Below are 7,411 nucleotides of genomic sequence, written 5' to 3' on the forward strand. Positions count from 1 at the left end.
AAGATGGTGAACTTAGCACATGTGTGTGACTAGCCATTCCCCCATCTCTCTCCCTCTCCTCAGGCTTCCCTGTCTCTGAGACCAACCACACTGAAATGGGACCAAATTAATAACCCTAAGGTGGCCTCTGAGTGTTCAGGTGAAAGGAAGAGTAGTATGTCCCTCTCTCTTTAATTCCAGAGCTAGAAAGGATTAAGTTCAGTGAAGAAGGCATGTTGAAAGCTGAGACAGACTGAAAACGAGACCTCTTGAACCTAGTGGTTTGCCAAGTCATAAATGAAAAAGAAAACTTCTTGAAGGAAATGAAAAGTGCTACTTCAGTGAACACACAAATAATAAGAAAGCGAAATAAACTTATTGCTGATATGGAGAAAGTTTTAGGGGTCTGGAGAAAAGATCAAACCAGCCATAAAATTCCATTGACCCAAATCCTAATCCAGAGCAAAGGCCTGATTCTTCTCAATTTTACAAATGCTGAAAAAGTTCAGAAAGTCACAGGAAAAAAAAAAGTTTGAAGCTAGGACGTGTTGGTTTAGGAGGTTTAGGAAAATGGCCATGTCCATAACATAAAAGTGCAAGGTGAAACAGCAACTGTTGGTGTAGAAGCTACAGCAAGTCATCCAGAAGATCTGGCTAAGATAACTACTGAACACGGCCACAGTAAACAACAGATTCTCAATGTACACAACCTTATATTGGAAGAAGATGCCATCTAAAGCTTTCATAGCTAGAGAGAAGAAGTAAATGCCTGGACTCAAAGTTTCAAAAGGACAGGCTGACACTCTCTCGTTAGGGGCTAATCATGGCGGTGACTTCAACTTTCAGTTGAAACCCATCTAGCCATTCCCCCATCTCTCTCCCTCTCCTCAACTTTCAGTTGAAACCAATGCTCATTTACCATTCTAAAAGTTGGGGATCCTTAAGAATTGCACTAAATCTCCTCTCCCTGTGCTCTATCAATGGAACAATAAAGTCCAGAGCACAGCACATCAGTTTACAACATGGTTTACTGAATATTTTAATCTCACTGTTGAGACCTACTGCTCAGAATAAAAAGTTCCTTTCAAGATATTATTACTCATTGACCACACACCATGTTACCTGAGAGAGCTCTGATGGAGACCTACCACGGGCTGAATGCTGTTTTCATGGCTGCTGACACAACATCCAATCTGTAGTCCTAGGATCAAGCAGTAGTTTTGATTCTCAAGTCTCATGATTTGAGAAATACATTTCATAAGGCTATAGCTGCCATTGATAGTGGTTCTTCTGATGGATCTAAGCAAAGTAAATTGAAAACCTTTTGGAAAGGATTCACTAATCTAGATGCCATTGGGGATATTCGTGTCTCACTAAGAGGTCAAAATATCGACATTGACAGGAATTTGAAAGAAGTCGACTCCAAGCTTCATGGATGATTTTGAGGGGTTTACAACTTCATTGGAAGAAGTAACTGCAGCTGTAGTGGAAAAAGCCAGAGCACTAGAAGTAGAGCCTGAAAATCTGACTGAATTTCTGCAATCTCATGATAGAATTGGAATAGATGAGGAGTGGCTTTTTCCGGAGGAACTGCTTCTTCCGTGTTTTTGAGTTGGAATCTATCCCTGGTGAAGATGCTGCAGAGATGGTTGAAATGACAATAAAGGATTTAGAATATAGGTAAACTAATAAAGTAGCAGCAGGACTTGAGGGGACAGATTCCAATTTTGAAAGAAGTTCTGCTGTGGTTAAAATGCCGACAAATAGCATCACATGTTGCAGAGCAATTGTTTATGAAAAGAAGAGTCAACTGATGCGTGAAACTTCATTATATTCTTGTTTTTAAGAAATTGCCACCAAACCAATTGACACCAAACCGTCAGCACCCACCACCCTGATCAGTCAGCAGCCATCAACGTTGAGGCAAGACTGTCTGCCAGCAAAAAATGTTCTGACTCACTGAAAGCTCAGATGATAGCAGATAGTTTTTGTAAGATAAAGTATCTTTAAATTAAGGCACATTGTTTTTATAGACATAATGCTATTGCAAACTTAATAGACTGCGGTGTACTGTAAAGAAAAGTTTATGTGCACTGGAAAACCAAAATCTTCATTGAATTTGCTTTATTGTGATATTGGTTTATTGCCATGGTTTGGAACCAAACTTTTAATGCCTGTACAGGAATACCAAAATACTTTTTTTCATATATGAATCAAGGTATTCTCCTAAAGTGACTTTGGAATGCACTTTTTACTCCAAAACCCCCAAATGCTATATATTGTTTTAAGTTTCTTATCATTTGGATATTTTCTGAACTTATTCAAATCCTAATATTTCATTTCAAATTTCACAACATAATTTTTCTTCTTTTTATATTATTTTAACTTTATTTTGAGAGAGACAGAAACAGCATAAGCGAGACTGGGATAGAGATACAGGGAGAGAGAGAATCCCAAGCTCGATGTGGGGCTTGAACTCAGGAAATCGTGACATCAAGACCTGAGCCAAAATCAAGAGTCAGGGGCTTAGCCAGCAGAGCTGCCCAGGTACCCCTACAACATATTTTTCGTAAGGCCTTCCTCATGGGTAATTTCTTTTAATATTATCAAAATCTCTAGGTAGCCTAATAATATCTTTTATATCTTAGAAATGCCATCTGAATAAGACCATTTCTATTTTCAATTTATGATCTCTGTTTCAGATCAAATGGAATTTCTGTTATGATGATGTTATTGATATAACTAGCATTATATTTTCATATCAACCCTTAAAGCAGAAAAATTTGCATTTCTTCCTTCATTATGATTTTCTCCCCACAAACTGGCATAGTGTCTGAAATATTATGGGGAATTAAAAAGATTTTATTTTTGCCTTGGCCACTTTAATTACATATCAGATAATTTAGTTTGTATCTGTGTTTTCCTTCTTAGACTGTTTCAATGTTTGTGTGTGTGTACATAAAGTAAATTATATGATTTGTATATGATTTTTAATCTTGTAAGATTTCTCATAGTCTTTTTTTTCTGTTTTAATGCTTTAGGTATAAAATGCATTGAAAAAATCTTATCTGGAATACTAATACATGAAATAAATTAATGGTTGCTCTACATTATATTGTCTTTAGTCAGTTAGTGTTTCTTCTTTCCCAGAGTGGTTCCTCAACATTTTAGAATTCCCTACATCACAAATTGAAAACCACAGCTTTATAGTAAACTGGAAATCGTTCTGCGCTTACTATAGAGCAGCAACTCTCAAACGGGCTAATTTTTACCTCCACCCTAGGGACCCTTGATAATGTCCGGAGATAAAATTGGTTGTCACAACATGAAAAAGTGTTCTTCTGGCATTTAGAAAGTAGATGCTGCTAAACATACAACAATGCATGGACAGCTCCCCATGACCATAAGTATCAGGCTCAAAATGTCAAAAGTGCCATTGGTGACAATTCCTGTTATGGGAATGTATCATGAATGAGCATTTATTCAGCCAAGAAGATTGATGATCTTGCTGTTGGTGAATACACGTCATACAACAACACCCTGACTAAAGAATTATAAACCAATATGAAAAATTATTTACATAAATTTTCATGTTATTCTTTAATTCTCATTAATGCTTAACCAATACATCTATAACTCATGTTTTCCAATAATGCTTACCTGGATGGAAAAGTTAAGAATTGGGTCGAATCTCAAATAAATCATGTTGATTTTTACTCTTAAACCTGTTCCTGTGACTTTGCTTTACAATGACACAAATAGCACCAATAATTGCCAACGTGTTTAGTCAAATTTTAGTCGTCCATCACCTTTTTTTGCTTTCTTCCTCTTACCTAACACATCTTATCCAATAGGACATCTATTGTGTGTATATGAAGTGCATATAAGTTTCAATTAGCAATAATCACGCCTTGGATAAACCTCATGGGCTACGATACTGCCCCTGTGCAAAGCTGAAATGGATATAAGCTAAATACCTTTTATATGAAAAAAATATTTATATTGTTTATAAGCTGGCCACTTTTCCTTATTTCCAGTTCTATTCTTTTAGAGCAAGTCAACTGGACTACAGTAATAGACTCCAAATTGACAAACTAATTTCTGTCTTTCTTCTCTTACTACTAAGCGCCCTTCTCTCCGCCTCAAGTCACTTCGCCATCCAGTAGTCAAAATTACACTTTTCACACAGAAATACTATCATGTTTCTCTTTCCCTAAACCTCTCCAATATATTTCTATAATAAATAGCGAACAAAGGCAAAGGGAACACCCCACCAAAGATAGAAATGGCAAATAAACATATGGAAATACGCTTACCATTAGATGCACTAGAGGAGTACAAGTCAAAACAGCAGTGAGCTACCACCACTCTTCGATTACAATGGCCAAAATCCCAAACACTGACAGCAGCCTCGTAAGATTATGGAGCAGCTGGAGTTCTCATTCATTGTTGATGGGAGTGACAGTACAGTCCCTTGGGAATACAGTGGCAGTTTCTTACAAACCTAAACATTTTTACTACGCATTTCAGCAATCACACCCCTTGGAATTTACTCAAATGTGTTCAAACTTATGTTCACACAAAAGCCTGCACAGGAGTCTTTGTAGCGGTTTTATTCATAAAGTCCAAAGCTGGTAGCAACCAAAATGTTCTTTAGTCAGTGAAGGGCTAACTAAACTCTGGTACTTCCAGACAATGGAGTGTTATTCAACACTGAGAAGCAATGAACTATCATGCCTTAAAAAAACATAGAGGAACCTTCAATGCATATTATTAAGTGAAAGAAGCCTGTCTGTCAAGGCTATATGGTATTTGCTAGGGCTGCCATAACCAAAATGCCACAGACTAGATGGCTTTAACGTAACTTTTTTCACGTTTCTGGAGTTTGAAAGTCCAAGATCAAGGTATAAATTGGTTGGTTTCTCCTATGTACTCTCCCCTTGGCTTGGAGAGAGCCATCTTCTCTCTGTCATCACATGGCTTTGTCTCTGTGCACACATATTTCTGGTCTCTTTCTCTTCTTTTTTTTTTTAATATTTTTATTTATTTCTAGGAGAGAGAGAGAGAGAGAGAGAGAGAGACAGCGTGAGTAGGGGAGGGTCAGAGAGAGAGGGAGATACAGACTCTGAAACAGGCTCCAGGCTCTGAGCTAGCTGTCAGCACAGAGCCCGATGCGGGGCTCGAACCCACAAACCATGAGATCATGACCCAAGCGAAAGTCGGACGCTTAACCGACTAAGCCACCCAGGCGCCCCGGCTCTCTTTCTCTTCTTATAAGGACACTAGTCACATTGGATTAGTGACCTATCCTTAAGACCTCATTTAACCTTAATTACTTCCTATCTCCAAAGGCAGTCACAATGGGGGTCATTTATTTGACTTCAACAAATAAATTTGGGGCAGGAGACACAATTCAGACTATAACTGCTACAATTATTTATGATTCCAATGATTTGACATTCTGAAAAAGGCAAAACTAGGAAGAGCTTAAAGATCAGCTGTTTCCAGGGATTAGGGAGGAATAAAGAGTCAATAGGCAGAACACAAAGGATTTGTAGGCAGTGAAACTATTCTCTACGATACCACAGTGTTAGATATGTGGCATTATACATTTATCAAATCTCATAGCATGTACAACATGAAGTGAAACCTAAGGTAACCATGGACTTTGGATAAAAATGATGTGTCAGTGTAGTTTTACTAATTTTAACAAATGTGCCGCTCTGGTAGACAATATTAGTGTAGGGAACTATGGATGCGTGGGGCAGGGAATATACAGGAACCCTCTGTACTTTCTTTCCAATACTTCTGTGAACTGAAACCTCTCTAAGATATAGAGTTTATTAAAAATTTAAAAATGTACTCTATCAGTTTCCTAGGGATGCTGTAACAAACTTTCACAAACTGGGTAGTTTAAAATAAGAGGAATTATTGTCTCAAGGGCCTGGAGGCTAGAAGGCTGAAATCGGGTGTCAGCAATGCCATGATCCTTCTGAAATCTATAGGTGAATCCTTTACTGCCTCTTTTTAGCTTGAGGTTGTTTGCTGGAGATCTTCGGTGTTCTTTGACTTAAAGCTGCATAACCCCAGTCTCTGCCTTTCTCGTCACATGGAATTCACCAGTGTGTCTCTGCTTTCACATGGATGTCTTCTTCTAAGGTCGCAGGTCATAATGGATTATGGGCCTACCCTACTCCAGGAAGGTATCGTCATAACCAGTCACACTCACTGGCAATGACCCTATTTCCAAATGAGGTCATATTTGTGGTATTAGGGATTAGGGATTCAACAATATCTTTCCTTTGGGTCGGCAGGTAGGGGGTGGGGTGGGATAGGCAGACACAATTAAACCCCCAGTGACCGTGACCACATGGTTGTTTATAGTCTAGCCTCTGACTCCCCTTGAATTCAGTTTCTGCCTATCTGCTCCTCAATCATTGTGCTAAGGCCACACAGTTCTTACTGTTGTTCCAGGTTTGCTTTTGTGGCCTCTTCTGCTTAAAATATGCTTTCATGGAGAAATTATATATCTGGTTTCTTCACTTCAATCAGATACCTCAGATGCAATCTCGTGAGGAAGCTTTTTCTGGCCAATCAGGCTGTCTCACCAAAGCTCCTTTATTGTTCATCATAACACTTTCTGTTATTTGATGTTTGTTTTTGTTTATTTGATATATACTTTCATTCAAGAATGCCGGGGTGGGGGCACCTAGATATCTCAGTAGGTTAAGCTCCTGACTTCGGCTTAGGTCATGATCTCCAGATTCGTGAGTTCAAGACTCAAGTAGGGCTCTGTGCTAACAGCTCGGAGCCTAGAGACTGCTTTGGTTCTCTGTCTCCCTTCCTCTCTCTTCTCCTCCCCCATTCATACTCTCTCTCTTTCAAAAATAAATAAACAGTAAAAAGAATTAAAAAACCAAGAAGGCAGGGGAACATTGTATTTATAGCCACTGGAATGGCTTAGCACATGGTATGTACTCCGTGGGTATATATTGAATAGGTGAATAAGAAAAGTCAGGTGAAATGTTATTAGGTGGATCACGAGCCTAGACACTGTAACTTCAGCCCAGGAAATCCCAAAATAATGTAAATACTCTCAAGCTCTGTGCTCGTATGTGTGCCATTCTCTGTATCTTCCCTAATTGTAGGCTGGGTTTCCCTCTTTCTCATTAGATTGAAGTTCTTTCTTTTGGAAGTGTTGGTTCCTAAAATTACAGATTGGGTAAAAAAAAAAAAAACAAAACCTTATATTATAAACGTTTTTTTTTTTTTTAATTCCTTAACTCATCCCCCTCTTACAAAAAAAAAAAAAAGAATTTGAATCATAATTTTAGAGTATAAAACCCTGGGTAGTAAAATGTAAAACATATGCTGTAATTCATGTATTCATAATAAAGAAGACATGTTCAAAATGGGATTTTGCAGCATCTAT

The 7,411-nt window shown here is 38.1% G+C and overlaps 1 pseudogene; it reads right to left on the bottom strand.

The window, feature by feature from the left end:
- Nucleotides 1-3,824: 3,824 nt before the first annotated feature.
- Nucleotides 3,825-3,934, bottom strand: LOC144219940 (U4 spliceosomal RNA; annotated as a pseudogene).
- Nucleotides 3,935-7,411: the final 3,477 nt, after the last annotated feature.

The sequence above is a fragment of the Crocuta crocuta genome, unplaced genomic scaffold, assembly GCF_008692635.1.
Source record: "Crocuta crocuta isolate KB4526 unplaced genomic scaffold, BGI_CrCroc_1.0 scaffold545, whole genome shotgun sequence".
In the NCBI taxonomy this organism is placed as follows: Eukaryota; Metazoa; Chordata; class Mammalia; order Carnivora; family Hyaenidae; genus Crocuta; species Crocuta crocuta.